The sequence below is a fragment of the Crocuta crocuta genome, unplaced genomic scaffold (assembly GCF_008692635.1).
Source record: "Crocuta crocuta isolate KB4526 unplaced genomic scaffold, BGI_CrCroc_1.0 scaffold27, whole genome shotgun sequence".
NCBI classification, from domain to species: Eukaryota; Metazoa; Chordata; class Mammalia; order Carnivora; family Hyaenidae; genus Crocuta; species Crocuta crocuta.
Genome location: NW_027532250.1, coordinates 5,197,931 through 5,217,305, shown reverse-complemented (window position 1 = coordinate 5,217,305; position 19,375 = coordinate 5,197,931). Strand labels below are relative to the sequence as shown.

The window sequence follows — 19,375 nt, the reverse complement described above, 5'->3', positions numbered from 1 at the left end:
CCCTTTTCCCTCCCTTTTTTCCCGGGAAGGGGGGGGGGGGGGGTTCATTTGGGGAAACTCTCCCTTCCTGGTATAGGCTATTCCCTCATTCCAGGGGCAGAACGTATGTACCAGGCCAAAGCTGACTGTGACATTGCATTCCCATAGCCATAAGGAAGAGTTCAAGTTCAGGATGAGCTGAGCTGGCCCAATCCCAGCAAATCCTGAGGTCGTCAGGGGTGTCACCAGAAAAGAGACTCTTTACTCTTCAAGGCTTTTCTGTGGGGAGATAGGACCTGAAGGTGCCGGGGAGAGTCCAAGGCTTCTGAAGGTCCCCAGTGCACCCCAGAAGGGGAGCCAAGAGCTGGAGAGAATGAGATTCTTATTTACATCGTTTAAGCTCTGGATCGGGTGCTCCTGAATTCTTTTTTGACTCGAGCCATTCTGATTTGGGCTTTCTGTCATTGGCATCTGGGATTCCAATCGATTAGTCATAGTGGGATGATACGTACATCAGGGCCATGCCTGCCAATGCTGAGGTGACAAGTAACCTTGAAAATTCAGTGGCTTAATAACAAAAAGGGTGTATTTCTCATGTCACAGTCTGTTGGGGTTTGAGTGAGTTGCCTACATGGCTGTTCCCCAAATACTGATTCAAGGTCTGGGCTACTTCCACGTTTTAGCTATGCCTCTGGAGCACACATCCTGGGAAAGCACCCCTGCAAGGAAAGAGAGAGCAGTAGAGGGCAGATGGTTTACTTTAAAGTGCCAGACCTCAACGCAGGTTACATCCTTTTCAGGAGAATCCACTGGCCTTCACGCATCCCATGGCCCCAACTCAACTGCAGAAGAGGCTGGGGACTGTCAAGGATCACGCTGGTACCTGGTGAGTAATCTCAGCTTCCACTGCGGCCACTTTCTCAAGAACATCAATGGTTTCTGGGTCTCAGTCTCGAGCCAGAATAAAGGCTATGTATAAAAACTCACAAATCCACCCAGAGATACTCCTGGGAGAAAATTCAGGAATCTCCCCTCTTCTCTGATGGTCGGCAGGCTCCATGATATCACCTAGAGGGTTTCCCTTCTGATGCAGAAGGCGAATCACCTGCTCAACGGGCCCATCTCTGCTACACACAGAGATGCTTTCTGGGTCTCCTGCGGGAGGAAGAATGTAGCCCCCCACACAATTACTTCTACTTATGAACGGAGTCATGAGAGTTCCCAGTATTCTTTCATATTAATTAGGTACAACTTTTCTCCATTATATGTTTTGATTTCATGGGCTGCTCAGCTGCTGGTCTCTGCTTGCTTTCCTCCCTCCTTCCCTCTTTCTTTCTCTTCTTTCCTTCCTTTCTTCCTTTTTTCCTTCCTTCCTTCTTTCCTTCCTTCCTTTCTTCTTTCCCATGCACTGTTCTAAATTGTCAACTATTTCCATGTGCATAGCTAATTCCAAGATGATGGCATTTTCTCCTTTCTTACCCTCTTACTCTCTTGACCTGTACCAGTAACCTGTATATACCAGGGCTATGAACTGTATTCCAAGCCTGTATCCTAGGAGGAAATTGCAAATTCCCTCCTGGGTACCCAGCTCTTTGTCCACAACACCCTCTTGAAGTCCTTCCCTCTCACTTTCTGTTTAAGCTGGGTGCCTGCAACCCTATAATTCTCCTGGTCTCCTCCCTGCATTCTATTTAGAGATATCTAACAGCAATTGACTGGGGTTTTATTAGTTCTTTGGGTACATTTTCCATTTCTCAAGGATCTCTCATCAGGGGTTCTTTGCCAGTAATTACCGAGCACTGAAGACTTGAAGGAGCTTCCTCTCAGCGTTGAGTGATGGGATTTCTTAATATGACTGCTTTTTATTTTTGGAGGGGAAAAATTAAATGTGCTGTTCCATACTAGGCTTATTTAGTCTGCAAAGACATTGGAATAATTCTGTTAAAATGAGCAGCCTTCTCGATCATTCTGTCCAGCCATACAAAAATGAAAAGGCTGCTGTGTATTTATCATTTCCCTGAGGGTATTTGCACAAAGTGGTCATAAATGCACAGAAAAGATAGATATAATAATAATGACCAGTGGTATTGGGGGTTAGCCATTCTCCAGAGTTTTACCTTCACCAGGGGTCAGCAAACAAGGGTCTGTGAGCCAAATGCAGCCTGCTGCCTGTTTTTGTAAATAAAGTTTTATTGGAACACAGCCTCACTTTACATATCTTATATATATTTTTGTATACAATGGTTTACATATTTTTTATAGCTGCTTTTGTGCTGCAATAGCGGAATTTGGTAGTTGCAACAGAGGCTATATACACCCCCAACATCTAAGATATTTATTGTCTGGCCCTCTACAGAACAAGTCTGCCAATCTAATGAACAACCTTGATGAACACATACATTATTTTTGGTAAGCCTTCCAGGATTTCCCTATATCTAATTGTCTTCCATGGAAACACAGTTTACCTGCATCATTTTACCGTTTGTTCCCCAGCTTACCCGTAAAGTTTACATAAAAGGGAAAGATTTGTTTACAAGTTAGAAACCCTTTCCTACTCTTTCACTCATATTTCTTCTCGGTTGAGAAACAAAACAAAACACAATCAATCATGGGAGAACTAAAAAATACATGATTCCTCTCTGTACCCCATCTCATTCCCCGTTTCTGATCCTCCACGAGACCACAGATTCTGACACGCAAGTGGGATATTACCTAGGGCCGACATCAGGGACACAGCTTATTTTAATTCAAGTGATTTTCCCACAACCGAAAGATGCTAGAATAATTCTTCAGGCCAAAACCTCTTTAGCCTCTGATATCTGGCACTCGGCAATCAGCCTAACAATCAGGCTGAAAACTTACCACTTCACGACTATTTATGTCAAAAACAGGGATGCTTTAAGTGAAGATCAGTTTCATGATTGGGTGATTGGTATGCGTGACTTTCGTCTACTGTTTCATTTTGGAAATCGACTTGAATGAGAAAAAAAATGAGCCCTTTCTTTCCTTCTTTGATGGTAAATATTGGAAGATTTCCCTGAAACCCAAGTTATTAGGAGTGTGAGATTCAGAGAATTCAGGGGCCTTGAGCTTACCATGGCGACAGATACATGATTCTTCATGAGCAGGCATGAGAAGTAATATCACATGGAAAACAAGTCCCTTTTCCGTCCAGCACTTAAAGGAGCCAAAACTAATACTAAGCGTGTGGAATTCTCTGCCTGGGCCATGGTCAATGAATATAGCAACAAACCTAGTGATGGCTGATATTTATTAAGCATTTACTGCATGCCAGACTGTGCTCATGGTTTACGTACCTCGTCTATTAACTATTCCCCACAGCTCTTTAAGGTGGCTGATATTTATTCTGATCTTACAGATGAAGAAATGGCAAATTTGAGACTGAAACCCAAGTCCGTCTGACGGTAGCTCAGGGATTTTTTTAACTGGAGGTGATTTTGCCTTTCCCTCCCCTCCAGAGCACACTTTGCAATGCCTGGAGAGATTTTTGGTCGCAGCTGGTTGGGGATGGGCTCCGAGCATCTAGTGAGTGGAGGCCAGGGGAGCCAACATCCTGTGTCCCTCAAGATAGCACCCCACGATGTAGGATTATCCAGCCTCCAATGTGGATAGTGTCAAGGTCAAGTGAACTGCTCTAGAGTTTGTGCAGTTGATAGAGTCTTCTAAGTCTCTAGATTTAGAGGGTGTCACCAGGGTTTCTAGCTTCTCCTTAATCCCAGGGAAGCAGTTTGTGACTCTCTCCCCCCACCCACGTTTCCTGAATTACCTTTTTCTTTCTCTTAGAAAAACTCTGGGTTAATATGTGAGATTTTCCCAGCGTCCACCAGTTCCATGTTTTACATACAGCTGGTTAGATCTTTCTTACCCTTCCTCCCTGTGAGTTTCCAGGGTCCCATTTACAGACTTTCAGCGTGGCAAATGCAGGAAACTACCTTTAGAGAACAGAAATACTGCTGTGATTCAGTCAGCCATGCTCCTCTGTCCTCCTGTAATTTTGTGTTAAATGTCTTAACCTGTCAGTGGAATTCCTGCTTGAGTAGGTGAAGACGCATGGCAAGAAATGAGAAGCCAGAGGCCACTTCTCCCCAAACCTAATTCACGGTTCTGACATGCATTGCAGTCGGTCTCTGCTGATGGCTCTCTTTTCAGCAGGGTTTACCTTCCTCTGGCCTCAATTCTGTTGTCCAGAATCCACCATCAATTCTCCCATCGGGTAAGCATCTAATTTATCCAGGGCCATGGCAACCTTTCCTTAGTGGGCTTCCCGGAGCTGCTCCTTCCGTGGGGCTTAGTTCCAAATCTCTGATCTCAAGCCAGATTAGAATTTCAGAGCTAATGATCAACAGCACGTCAAGCTTCTTTCATATTCCATATCCGATTTTCTACTCAAAGCCTAGCGGTTTCTATAAGAAAGAGGGCTTCCAGGAAAGAAGCTGTTAAAAAATAGAGTTGTTGTTGTTGAAGTGTATCTCTCCAACTTTCAACTCCTTTACTTACCTAGTCATGAGGCAACTTGATGTTTCCCTCAGTTCTTATAAGCGCATTTAGCGCTGCCTCCACAGCAGGTCAGCACAGAGAGCGCCATGTTGTGGCTATGGCCCCATGCCAGCCACTGTGGGTGGGGGGTAAATTCTGCAGAAGCATAAGGAAAGTCTTTGCCCTTGAGGGTTTTATACTATGTTTGAGGAAACAGGATATACGCACCCACAGGGAAGATGAAATAACTAAACAAGAGGTAAATGATAATAGAAAGCAATAATTCAACAGGTGGCAAGTGGTATATATTCATTTTTTAAAAGTTATGGCCATGTGTAGCAACATGGATGGACCTTGAGGGTGTTATGCTGAGCGAAATAAGTCAGGCAGAGAAGGACAAATATCATATGTCTACATGTATAGGAGGATTAGGAGGAACTTAACAGAGGACCAAGGGGGAGAAGAAGGGGGTAAATGGTGGGGGAGAGGGAGGGAGGCAAACCATGAGAGACTCTTGAATGCTGACAAAAACTGAGGACTGATGGATGTAGGGGGGAGGGGGGATGGGCATGGAGGAGGGCACTCGTGGGGATGAGCACTGGGTGTTATGTGGAAACTAATTTGACAATAAACTATTTGTAAAAAAAAAAAGAAAGAAAGAAAGAAAAACCTATACTCAGAAAACAATAAATATTGATGAAAAAAATTAAAGATGACAAAGAAAAAAAATAAAAGTTATGGCCCATTGCTCAGGATGAAGAAAGTTTGCTATGGTCTTTAAGAGTGTTTTGATGTCTCCAGGTAGAAGATGAGGTTTGACAGAGAGAACACTTGCTCAGGGAAATTAGAAAAAGAAAAGTCAGTATATGTCAAAGGCTGAAGGAAAAATGTGAAGGTGGGTTCAAGGTACTGTGTGCTGGCCAGCTATAGTGCAGGGGACTCCAAGGAGTGGGTAGAGGTAAGCCTATGAGGGTAGCAGGGGCCAGGACTCAGGGAACCTAAAATATCATTTCATCATGATGGAATTGGAGCTTAATTCAATAGGCAATGGGAAGTCTTGAAGCTTGCATCCAAATTGAAGCCACTTCTTGAGTACCTTGACTTTCACTCATGGCCCCCATCTAATCCTCATTCTGAAAGGCAAAAACAGACTTATTCTTCTAAAACAAAAATCCAATCTTGTTATTCCTTCCTTCCGTCAGATGGTTTCCTGTGGCACTTAAATAAAATCCACATTCCATACTGCAGCTCCCACGGTCTTGTGTGATCTGACCCCATCTCATTTGTGGGCCCCCAGGTCATAATGTCCCAGCCACGCTGTCCTGCTTGATCCCCTAAATCTTATTTCTACCAAGGAACCCTCTACTTGCTAAGCCTCTGGCTTGGACATTCCCTCCTCTGGATTTGTCTGTGGCCAATTCCTTCTCCATATTTCACCTCCTTGAAGTGTTGTGGTTTGATTCTGGTATATTTTCTTCATAGCTCTTAATACTATCTAAAATATATAAATAAAATACCATATATAGTATATATATAATTTAATTAATTAATTAGCTTCTCCACTAGGAATTCTGTCTTGAGCTCATCCTAATGCCTAGTATGGTGCATGGCATAAGTAAGTTACAATAAATATTTGTTGAGGGAATGGGTGGATGGGGTAGAGATGGATCTAGAAAGATGAATATGGAACTGTTATAACATTAATTCATCTATCCAGTATTTATCAAGGTATTCCTTACTAGTGGCTGAGGACACAGTGCTAAAGAAAAGAGATAGTACCTGACACCGTGGCACCTCCAGGGAAGGGAGCCATGATTTAGCAAAGGATGTCAAATGTGGAGGATGCTATAGGAGAAGAGATGCAGGTTGCTACGATAGTGTACAACATGGGAAGGTCTTCTAGACCATGGAGCGTGGAAGTCTTCTCTGAGACCCACATTCTGAGGAGTTAGGTGAGGAGGGAGGCGGCCTAAGAGAAGACTACTCCAAGTAAAAGGAATAGCATGTGTGGGGCAGCAGGATAGGGGACCATGGGTATCCCAAGAACCAGAAGATGGCCAGGATCCCAGCTTCTGGCAGGGAACCAGGGTGGAGAAAGCAATGTCATGAAGTCCTAGAGGCCATCAGGCACCAAATTCTGAAGGAAGCCATGGAGAGAACTTTAGATTTGATCCAGGGTATTAAAAAGCCATTGAAGAGACTTGTGATCAGATCTGAGTTTTCCGCAGATCTCTTTGGCTTTTGTATGGCTTGTGGACACTAAAGGAGAGATGTATGGGGTGATGAGTTGGCAGGTGGCTGCAGTAGCCCAGGTGAAAAATTACTAAGGTAGTGGTGAGAGAAGACAATACTCATATTTGGGAGATATTAGGAGGTAGACTTTGTCTCCATAATTATCTGGACTTGTGAGGTGAGAGAGAGAAGACAAGGGGTCTTGTCTTTCTGTCTCGGTTTATGGTTCCAAGGAAACAGATGGACAGGTCATCTCATTGGCTAAGATTGGCACTTTCCTGGAAAGAAGGTTAGTTCACTTTGGGATGTGTTTAATTAAGAGAGCTCAAGAGGGGTGCCTGGGGGGCTCAGTCGGTTGAGCGTCCGAGTTTGGCTCAGGTCATGATCTCACCGTTCACGAGTTCAAGACCCGCATTGGGCTCTATGCTGACGGCTCTCAACCTGGAGCCTCCTTCAGATTCTGTGTCTCACTCTGCCCCTCCCAGCTCACAATCTGTCTCTCTCTTTCAGAAATAAATACATAAACATTAAAAAATATATACCTGAAGATGCTTGATTTCCCATCTACAGAGATGAATTGGAAATAATAGTCAAGGAAGGGTATAATGGTGGCCGGGTCCACAGGGCGGCAACAAGAATGGCAAACAAAGGAGACAAGGGTTTTTTTCCTTCCCCGCGTGCTTTTAAATGACTCTCTGTACCCCCTCCCACCAAATCTTTGCTGCAATTCTAGATATTAAAAATGTGAATAAAATCCCAGTCTTGCGTACGCAGGAGGAAAGAGGAATTTCTGAAAAAAGCTCGATTCAATGTTCATGTTTGCACCAAATTACTGTATTTAAAGGGAAAAAATATGATTTTACAAATTATGAAAAACACCTTAAGTGTCCTTTTAAAACTGTAATAGATCCTCTCCTGCAAAGAACATTTTCACACTGCAGAAATTAGTATGAATGTTGCTCTATTTTATGGCACAGGGAGACGAGGAAATGTGGCAACCAACTTTTTATTAAACTCTGGACAAATTGGGGAGGATGTTTCCTGCTATTTGAAAGAAATGACTGATCTTGTTTTGGTTTGGAAATGCTGAGGAGGGTGCGGAAGGAAAGCTGCAGAAATGGCTTAAAATGGCTCTGGGTGCTTTCGGCAGGAAGTTTCATGTGGGTTTTTTTCATGGGGAAATTAGGGGAAAAGGTGACTTTTATCGCTGAAATTAATTTTATTGCCACACTAACTAACCCACTTCCTCCTTCCTACTTGTGATCACACAGAGATAAAAAGGTGACGAGAAATGCCTTTTCAGACACCATGGCTTCTCCTAGTGGTTGGAGGCTCTGGCAGCCAAATGTTAGGTTTGTAAATACAGCCCAGAAAACTGCAAAGCTCCAAACAGATACATAAAGAACGAGGAATCTGATTAAGAAACGAGCATTTATATTTTTACTGGGTTTTACTTTTAACATAAAACATCTTGAAAAAAGTTTTATGATTTAGCATTTATGAATGACTAGATTTTAAGAGAATTGTAATATTTTTTTAGGGTATTTCAGCTCTATGAGTTATTTCTTGTAGATTCAGATAATGACATTATAAATCTTTCCGTGGAGGCAATTACTAAGGCAGAAATAGCCTATTCCCCACTGGCTTTTAGGTTCAGCTTACTGACATATTACAAGCAGGCTTACCGTGGTCATTAAAAACTGATCTGGGATTTATTGTACCTCTTTAAACTCTCAGTACTTTGAAAAGTATTGAACAGAAAGGAATACAAAGTGAAGTTACAAAGAAGGCCAGCAGGGCAATCAGGAGAAAAGCAGATTTAATTTATCCACCCCCAAACCACCACAAGTATCATGAAAATATATGAAATTGGAGCATGAAGTTTTCAACAGAGGCAAGGACACGCTTGCTAAGTATGGATTTCCAGCTGGAGTAGTTTCAAATATTGTGTTAGAATGGAGACTTAAAGAGACATTGGTGTAAGATAGCGCACAAAAGGTATAGTGGGTTTTTTTAAACCTTATGGGGAAGGGACCCACCTGGAGACTTCGAGCATTACAGAAGGAGAACAGTCATCTCTGGCCAGCAAGGCATCGCCTCCCACAACAGAGGCCACTGACGTGTGGGTGGAAATAAACAAGAACTTTTGAGTAGACATCTGGATTCCCTCATTATCTTATTCGCTCCGAGTCACTGGTCTTGACCCTCGGCTTCTCCCCAGATGATATTGGAATACCTTTTCTGGGAAAAGCTATGCCCAGTGATGTTCTAAGCAGATGTGTTCTATCAGCACAGAGACGTGGAGGTGAGAGAAATCACAGTTGGAGACAAGGCCAAGCAAGGAGAAAGACTTTGTAAAGAAATGAATGTAGGCTCTACCCTTCATCTGTAGAAATCAAGGCAAGGTGGTTAAGGAGAGGGCACCAATGAGTTCCTTCTTCCCAGAGTTGCTTGTTGAACTTTGTGGACCCCTCCCCTCTTTTGAATGCAAATCCAGAGACAACTTGAACATGCTTTTAGCACCTTGCACAAGGAACAAGGGGAAAGTGTTGGGTTTGTTTAGTTTACCATTTGAGATTTTCTTAGTGTTACAGTCCAGTAACATGTTCATCACCTTCAAGGCAAAATACTTCACTAAAAACAAAACAAAAACACCCACCACACCTCCATACTGTTCTATTGGTCTGAAACCCTGTTTTCTTCCCACTCCTCAGCTCTCACCTCAGATACCACTGCCTCCGGGAGTCCTTTCCAGACCTTAAACTCATGTTCCCTCCCAAGCAATTTACAGGGCACCCTTTCTGTTTATTTACAGAGTTGGCCAACTTTTTCCATAAATGGTCACATAGCAAATATTTTAGGCTTTGTGGAGCACATCGTGTATGTCTTAGCTACTCAACACTCCACGGTGGCATAAAAGCAGCCATAGATGATGTATAGACTGTGTTCTAATAAAACTTTATTTATAGGAACAGTCTGTGGGCCATTGTGTGCCAACCCCTGCTTTCAGTGAACTTACTGTCTGGAAGTTTTTGTGTGTATTTATTTATCTTCCAGATTTTTATGTCTCCCTCCATTAGAATTCAGGATTCCTGAGGTCAGTGATATAGTCTACTGAGGTCACCACTAAATCTTGAGCACAGAAAGGCTAGTACATATTAGGTGTCTGATAAATGCCTGCTGAATAAATCAACTAAATGTCTCTGTAAGTGGTGGCTGGGCTACTGTACTCTCTTGTTTTGAATTACAAAGCAAATCCATACTTTGAAAAGAGCATAATTTTTTAAAATTAAGATCTTTGGCTTATTTGTAAAACAAAATGTTGACATTAACATACCTTGAATTAATTTGGGGTTTGCCTTATGATTTAGTTCAAACCTTTAATTCAGATTTCACTCAGATTAGGTTGAATCAGATTTAAACTCTTCAATCCATAGCACATTGCTGTTTGATGGATTTTATGCAAATATTATAGCTCATGGAACTTTATCCATATAAAGGGTATGAATTCTGGTTGGCTTAGTCACTTACTAAAGAGTTCCATTTCTTTTTTTTTGAAAATTTTAATGTTTATTTTTGAGAGAGAGACACAGAGAGAGAGAGCATGCACGAGCAGGGTAAGGGCAAAGAGAAGGAGAGAGAATCTGAAGCAGGCTCTGCACTGACAGCCTGATGCGGGACTCAAACTCACAAACCCTGAGATCATGACCTGAGCTGAAGTTAGACCCTTTACCAACTGAGCCACCCAGGTGCCCCTGAAGAGTTCCATTTCATTGTTGTCTGTATACCAGGTCACCTTATGTCCTTACTTCCATCTGTTCAACCGTGGGTCCTAACACAGCCAATCAGATGAAGTGGTTCTGTTTTCTGACAGTTCGAGATATTAAAATTCTTTCCACAGTTTCAGACATATTCTTTTTTTTAATGTATTTTTGAGAGAGACAGAGACAGGACAGAGTGTGAACAGGGGAGGGGTGGAGAGAGAGGGAGACCAGAATCCGAAGCAGGCTCCAGGCTCTGAGCTATCAGCGCAGAGCCTGGTGCAAGGCTTGAACTCACAAACGGTAAGATCATGACCTGAGCTGAAGTCAGACACTTAACTGACTTCAGACATATTCTTTATTCCCAATCCTGGTACATCTGGAACTCTTACTGTGTGGTTTTCCAGTTAGGCTTCTCCAGTATGTGTCATGGTTATGGAGGACAGGTGGAGTTGTTTGAAGGGGGTTTCATTCCAATGGAATTAATTTGCAAAGCTCCTGGACTAGAAATCTTTGTGGTAATGTAGCTATTTGTACTAATTGTGTTATTGCCATTTGTGAGCTGGTTTAGAAACCAGCATTTGGCATCTTTTTTCAGAGCAGTTTTGCCAGAGCCCTCATGCAGGTGTCGCTGAAGAGTTTAGGATTGGCTGTTGGCAGAAATCACGTGAGGTAGAGCGAGATACCTCCTTTTCTTTGATTCAGTTCACCATTAAGAAAACTAACTTCAGTAGAATGGAAGAGAGAACTTTGTTCCCTCTAAGATTCATTTCTTTTTTAAAAAAATATTATTTCTAATGTTTCTCTACTTATTTTGATAGAGATAGTGCACATCAACAGGGGAGGCAGAAAGAGAGAGAGAAAGAGAGAGAATCCCAAGCAGGCTCTGGGCTGTCAGCTCAGAGCCTGATGGGGGGCTTGAACTCGCAGGAAGTGAGATTGTGCCCTGAGCTAAAATCAGGAGTCAGATGCTTGCTTAACCGACTGAGCCACCCAGGTTCTCCAAGACTCATTTCTAATTGAGGAAGTGTCCTTGTGGATTGGAGCTCATCTAGAAAGCCTCCTAGGTCAGTACCATGCTAGTTGATTTGCACTTGAATGATGAAAAGCTTGTGCTATTGTTTCTACGTATCATATTCATTTGGTTTTTATTGACTTCAGACATTTGGAAAGTCATTGGTGGGTCATAATGAAGAATGAAGGGATGTAGGTCATAATGAAGAATGAAGGGATGTCAACAGTGTGAGCTCCGTCTAGGTATGGTTGTAGCAGTCATGTGTTGACTTTTTTCCTATCATCCCATTGCATGGTTAGTCTGGGATGGGTTGGCCTCTCTTTCCTCATGCTAGGTATTCTGCCAGGGCTTTTAATTATGGCTGTCCACTCTGTAACACGTGACCCAGAATAGGCCTCTTATAATAGGACTCTTTATCTGCATCACTCTGCTTGGTTCAGGCATGATGTTAACTCGCTGAGCTGTTGAGAGTCTATTCTGGAATTGGCAAATAGACGTTGAAGAGAAGAAGTCTTCTCTCCATGGGGGTCTGTGAGCTTCAACCCGGGGATCCTGGGGAGAAGGGGGTGTGGGGTCATCTCCTCTACCATCCAGGCAAAAATAAGTAGGGCTAAAGTGCAGGAAAAGAGGAACCCCAGATACCATCATTTGAACTTCTGGATCAGCCTCCCCGAAATTAACTCTGCCCCTGGACTTCCCAACTGTGTGAGCCAATCAGTCCTCCCCTTTTTAACTCAGCCCTTTCTTTGATTTAGGTTTTCTGCCATGTACAACCAAAAGAATCCTGGCTAATATGGCTCTTTCCGACCATTCTTTACTATAACCTGCTTCTCTAACCATCAGCTCTGTGATATAAATTTTTACTCTAGGCAATATCTCTTAAGCAATTTAAACTTGAATGAATATTCTGTTGTTTTATTCTACATATTCACTGTTGGGGATCTATATAAAATGTAAAAACTGTTTCATTGCTCATAAGAACCTAGTATTTCTATAAAACAGGTTTTTAATTAGAGAGATACATCAGAGTCTTCTTGAGTTACTGGTTCATTTGATTTATTTGGAGTAGACCAGGTGTGTGCTTAAACAACAAAAATCTCCCAGATATGCCTGGTTGAAAACCACAGCTCTGTGGGTTTGATGGCTTATTTGTTAATAACATTTTTTATTAATTCCTGGATTTGGACCCTACAAATTATTCTGATTGAAGTCTCTTCTGCTAGGCAAAATCTCAAGGAGAAAACAACGTGGGTCTTTTGCCTATTGAAAAATATTCTTTGTGGCCAGAGGGGAAGAAAGCTCTCTTTAGTGTGACCTGGATCACCAATCTTTGAAGCAAAGAGAACCCCTCCCCACCCCCCCACTCCCCATATGAATTGAAGAGGATCTATTTGTTTGGTGAAGAGGGCTTTTCCCAAAGAATGGGATTTTGGTGAAATAAAGTAATATAATACAGGAAGAGCCAAATGGAAGTGATGCATTGGGTAGGTGTGGGAGAAGGAGGGAAAAGATTCCACTCCTTCTCCAGGCACTTGACCTTCCCAGCATCTTCATTTGTTTCCCAACCTTCAGTTAGGGTTTTTATGGAGGATTCATTATGTGTGTGTGATTGATTAAATCATTGGAACTTTCATACTTGAACTCCATCTCCAGCCCTCTCCCCTTCCCTGAAGGTTGAAGGATGGGGCAGAAAATTTTAACCCTCTAAACTAGGGCCAGTTCCCCTGGCAACCAGTGACCCCATCCAAGGGTTTTCCAAAAGTCACCTCATCAACATAAACTCAGGTGTGGTTGAAAGGGGCGTCTTATAATAGCAAAAGACACTCTTTCACCAGTAGAGCTACTTTTATCACTTATGCAATTCTAAGGATTTAGAAGCTGTGGGCCAAAGAGCAAGGACAAAGACCTACTTATGTTGGCTCAAAACCTAGACTTGGCCAATCACACTCATCTCAGACCTTTGAGCCCAAACTGTTGCAAAGAGGAACAGTGTAGATCTCTGGCTGCATTAGCCAGTAAGGTAGAGAATCTTACTTGAGATGATTTTTGGATCCTCAGGTAAGGCAAGCCTGTCTTCCACTCCTTAAAACAATCCTGGTTTTGCCTTTAGTATAATCACTGACAGAGTAGCAGGAATCCAATGGCTCATGGCCTCTAGCTTTCAGGAATTATGTTTTAGACATAGGAAGGTAGAATACTTCGCTTCCCCATGAAGTTCATCCTTTACCTTTAGGTCGCTGCTGTGGAATTGACAGATACTTTCATCTAGCTTTTGTTAGTTGTTTTTTTAATTTAGTGTCTGTTTGTTTGATGCTACTGCTTTTGCCTATGTATGAACTAATATACATTCTTCCTGAATCATTTTTATTTCATGGAATGCTTCAGTATATAGGAAAGAATCAGTTTCATCAAAGTTGACTAAAATATGCTTTTTGGTAAAACTCATCCAGTTTCTCATTCACGTGCATTATACATTTGGAACGATGTTGCATTATGGGGTGGAGGAATGCCACGGCCCCACTCACCCCACAACCAATAGATTTCATCATCAACTTTTCATACAGGGAGATGGTGCAGGCCAAGGGTCCCCTGGGGTTCAAAGAGTGAGTGCGTCGGGAAGGATGCGATGCATTTGCAGAACTTGTTCTGTCCTCTCTCTCTCCTATGCCCCCCATCTTTCTTCTCTCTCTCTATGGTGGAAATTTCTTCCTTGGACTCACCCATTTAGCATTCCGAGCATTCCGAATATTTCTGTCCCGAGATGCTCCCTTTCTTGTGGTCACAGGCCAGTGAAGAAATACCTGATAGGTACCCTGCCCCCATCCCTTGAATTTACCTTCTCTCATCCCCTACACTATTCCATTGTACATATATAACCAGGCCGCCTTGAGACGTGGGAAGTTGTGCAGTGAAGGCAGACACAGCTCTGAGAGTAAATAGATTTGCAACTCAGGTCATGGTCTTTGATTTTAATATGATTTTTGTTGATTGGTCATTGAAGAGAAAAAAAAAAATTGAGAGACCCTAAGCCACCACCGCGGCACTTCATAAGTCAGCACCCTAAATCACATTTTCAGACTTAATGTACTCTTCATTTATTTCTACAAATATTCGTTCACAGCCACTTGCACGGCACATTTCAGCTGACAGAGCTTTGTGCAAGAATGGTGGCCTCCTTGCCCTCGCAGAGCTTGTAATCTAGCCGAGGAGACAGAGCAAGAACTGATGAACACAGAGCATCAGTGAGAGGCTTGTGAACTGTGCTTACTGCTCAGGATGCTGCGAGAGAACAGTGGCAGAGGATGGAGGGCACTCAGGGAATGCCTGTTAGGGGACGTGCCCTTGACACTGAGAGCCCTCCATGGGGTAAGGGAGAGCAAAGTATTGCGGGCAGTAGAAGAACGCGTGCAAGGAAATGGTCCAAATGGCAGCTGGAATGAAGCAAAAATTCCCCAGGCATATTATTCAGCCGCAATTGCAATCATATGCTGCTGATTGGCTCTAAAGAAAGTGGCAAGAGGTCTGGAAACTCGTCCTGACAATGGCTTCCTGGTGCCAGGATGTGTGCATGTGTGTTTGCTCAAGCAGTGCTGTGTCTCCACTTCCTCATTTTCCTAGTGCCATCACGCAGCTGCCTCACCTGATGCCAGTCGCTAAATGAGGCAGCAGCTCCGGATCCAGGGAAACAAAGGGGAAGGTTGCCATAGTAACAGAGGCCAAGGAGAACCGCTCTTCCTGCTCCTCCTCCGGCTCACCAGAGTCCCTTTCTCCAGGGAAGGCTGTGGAGCCGCCCCTCGGCCACCCTGGTCCTCCCAGCGCTGGGGCCGACAGGGTCTTGCCCCAGCACTAGGCTCGTTGGCCAACCACATCCCTTATAGCAGCTCAGGAGGGTTACTCAGTCCTCAGTTGCCCAGCAGTCACCAGTTCGATGTTTCCAGAGCGGATCTATTCCTTTGGAATCGTTTCCTCATTGCTGCTGCCCCTTTCTCTCCCCGTCAGTCTCCGTGCACATAAAATATGCATCACCCTGTATCTGAGACATGGTACCCCGATTCCACATACCAGGCAAAATCATAGAGTTCCCTTGAAGCACGGTGGTATGAGTAGTTGACCAAAGTTTTATGATGCATTGGTGTTCCCACCGAGGGGAAGAGTGATTTCTTGAAATATTCATCATGTTCGGATCAATTTGAACAGATCATGGTATCTGTAAAAAGATAATACTTGACAGCAAATGAATTGAAGCTGTTTTAATTGGACTGAAGTTCCCTTGTGAGAATCTAATGTTTTTTTAATTGACATTTCCAGGAATCTATCCCAGCGAAGTTGGGGTCTCCTGATGAAATGCCAGCCTCACCCACTTTTTCCTGCTCAGAAATGACTCTTATTTCCAAGTGAAACCAATATCTGACTTCACACAGTTTTTCCATTCTAGTCCTTGGTCATCTTGGATGCTTCTCTGAACTTTTAGAGACGACTTCGTGGTCCATCATTACTTGTGTTTTCAGTTGTCTTTGGAGATGCAGGAAAGAGACTTGCGTTAAGAGCGTTGAGTTCGGAGTCTTGGTGGAACTATGTTCTGCGGCGAGCTCTATCACTTACTGTCTGGGGTCAGATGTTGGCTAAGTTACTTGCCTTCTTTTTCTTTTAATATTTTTTAATGTTTATTTATTTTTGACACTTGGGAGCACACAACCGGGGGAGGGGCAGAGAGAAAGGGAGACACAGAATCCGAAGCAGGCTCCAGGCTCTGAGCCGTCAGCACAGAGCCAGACACGGGGCTCAAATTCATGAACCATGAGATCATGACCTGAGGTGAAGTCGGATGCTTAACCGACTGAGCCACCCAGGTGCCGCCAAATTACTTACCTTCTGACCAGCCTCAGTTGTACATCTGTGAATGGGTGTAATGATGGGATCTGTTTCCCAGGATTATTTATCGTGAGGATTAAATGAGTCAGGGTGTCTCAAGGGTTTAGTGAAAACCCAAACAAATAAGTAGTATTTTATGTAATAATAAATCAGTAATATTTATTGCCAGGTGACAAAAGGGATGACGGTGAGGGCATCCACCTCATCTGTGCACAGCACCGTGGGCTCCCGAGGACAGCAGTCAGCACCTCTTTCTTCAAACAGCACGTGGCCGTGATAAAAAATGATTAGCATGTATCATAACACAGGCTTAAACATTATTTAACAAAATCAACTCCATTAATGTAGGAGTTTATTTCTTCCTCAGCCCAATTATTAACAGGAGGGCCTCCCCCCAGATTCAGCTTTGGTTCTGACGGGAATTGTAAGAAAAAGTGCAGTAAGTTATTGTGTGGTAGCCACACTCCAGTGTCTTCTTATGCTTCATTTGGCAAAGCGCTTTTTTACTTCTCATTGCTGCCACTACCAGAGCTTCTGCTGCCGGGGACAGATGAGGGCTCTCCACTCCACATGGAACTTGCTTTGCGACACTTGCTAGTACTGCTTCGCTCAGCGGTTCTGAGTTGCTGACTCCATGGAGAATATTTTTCAGCAACGAGCGAAAAGTGATGCCCATAGGTACACTAGGAAATACAAATGTATAGAAAACACTCTCAAGGTAGGGTCTTATCCTTTGGAAATGCTTCCAATTGTTATCTGGTAGATCTTACATACAAGGAATTCTCCAGAAGTGTTCTCTTCTCAGCACTGACACTGGTAAGGACTCTAACTGGGTAGGACGCTGTCCTGTGGAAGGAGATATAGTTCACAAGTAGACATCAGATGGGACAGACCGTTTGGTCCATGATGGATGCCTGTCTCCCTGACCGGGGTTCAAGGGCCCCTAGAGATCTGAGAATATACCCTCTGCGTTGGAGTGTTCCCAGGCTTAAGAGACTGCCCTTATATATCAAATTCTCTTTGTAGGAAGGGGATGGAAATGTGTGTCTAGGTCGTAGAGAGACTCACAGTGGATGGCTTAAATATAGTGGTCGAACTGACTTTACTGTGTGGGAGAACGATATTTTCTTTGTTATAATTAAAAACAAATATACTGTTTAGCGTGAAGCTAAAATTATATTAGCTAATGTTTGAGTATTAACTCAACTTCTGGGCACTGTTCTCCATTTTACTGAAATACATACAGGAAAATGCATAGGTCTTAAGCTGACTGCTCAGGGCGTCTGACAGATGTGTGCCTCTGTGTAACAACCACCCCGTACAGAGCAGAATTTAGCAAACTGCAATCCCGCGGCCAAATCTAGGTGGTGGAGTGTTTTTGCGTGGCCTATCAGTTAAGAATGGATTTTTACATTTTTAAAGGGTTATTTTAAGAAGAAGAAGAAGAATATGCAATGAAGACTGTATGTAGACCTCAAAGGCTAAAATATTTACTCTGTGGCCCTTTACAGAAATCATTTTCTCCCCTACCATGTACCACCATCACCTTAGAAAATTCCCTCATGTTCTGCCCTGCAGAGTCCAGGACTACTCTGATTTCTATCGCCATAGACTAGCTTGGATGTTTATTTTTATTTTTATTTATTTTTGAGAGGGAGAGAGAGAGGGAGAGAGGGAGAGAGAGAGGGAGAAAGAGAATCCCAAGCAGGTTCCATGCTATCAGCACAGAGCCCGATGCGGGGCTTGAACTCATGAACTGTGAGGTCATGACCTGAGCTGAAATCGAGTTGGCTGCTCAACCGACTGAGACACCCAGGTGCCCCATGACTGTTTTTGAAGTTCACAAAAATGGAATCATACAGCCAGTCCTTTCGGGGACTGGATTCTTTCGTTGACCATAATGGTTTGGAAATTCACCTATGTTCTTTGGTATATTGGTATATTGGTATATTGGTAGTTCATTCCTTTTTATTGCTAAGTATTATTCCATTATATGAACATACAGTCTATTTTCCAATCTTCTGCTGATAGACACTTCAGTTGTCTCTATTTTTTTAGTATGAATAAGCTGCAGTGAACATTCTTGTACAAATCTTTTTATAAGCATGAGTTTTCATTTCTTTTGGGTACGGATCAAGGAGTGGAATTGCTGAATCACAAAGTAGGTGGTTTTACTTTATAAAAAAGGACTAAATGGCTTTCTACAGTGGTGACAGAATACATGTGACACTGCCATCAGAAATATGTGACTATCTAGGTTATGTAACCTCACCAGGATTTAGTACTGCCAGTCAGTAATTTTAGCCATTCTGGTGAATGCCAGGCACTGTTTTGAATGCTTTAAACTGATTTAGCTCCCCTACCCCCACTCCTACCAGCTGGGAGGTAGATGTTCTTATTTTTCCCTGCTTTACAAATAAGAAAACCGAGGTCACAGGTTTACAAATAAGTTTTACAAATAAGAAAACTGGGGTTCAGGATTTGCCTGAGGTGACACAACTGGTGAGAGACCCACTGAGTCTGGCTCTTAAGCATGCATGCTGAGTTACTATGTTATGCTGTTTTCTAAGCCCCTTAAGGTTTATCCTGTACCCACAGTTACTTAAGATTTATTACATTCCCAGTACCGTACAACACATGGCCTTTTGCAGCAAAAGGTACTATCTGTGACCGTGACAAAAGGGACTGCATGAAGGTGTCTGGCCCAGGTGGTGAGCAGGGCTCAGCTCATCAAGCAGGCCCAGCATGAGGCACCTATGTTGTTTTGTTTTAAGTTTGTTTGTGTAGAGTGTATGAGGGTCAGAGAGAAAAGGAGAGAGAGAATCCTAAGTAGGCTCTACACCATCAGCACAAAGCCTGATGAGGGGCTTGAACTCATACACTGTGAGATCATGAACAGAGCTGAAATCAAGAGTCAGATGCTTAACAGACTGGGCCATCCTGGGACACCGGTTTCTACTTTTCCCAAAGGCTCTGAATAGGTACCGGTAATCCACCCCCCTGCCCCCCCACACCTGCT

General features: G+C 43.2%; 1 long non-coding RNA gene across 1 annotated transcript in view; it reads left to right on the top strand.

Moving 5' to 3' along the window:
* The first annotated feature begins 778 nt into the window (after positions 1-778).
* The window catches only part of LOC144243343 (uncharacterized), a 115,158-nt gene continuing 96,561 nt past the window's right edge, over positions 779-19,375 (top strand). The window contains exon 1 of the long non-coding RNA XR_013338624.1: positions 779-865. This is a non-coding gene — a long non-coding RNA (uncharacterized LOC144243343). The remainder of the gene's footprint in view (positions 866-19,375) is intronic.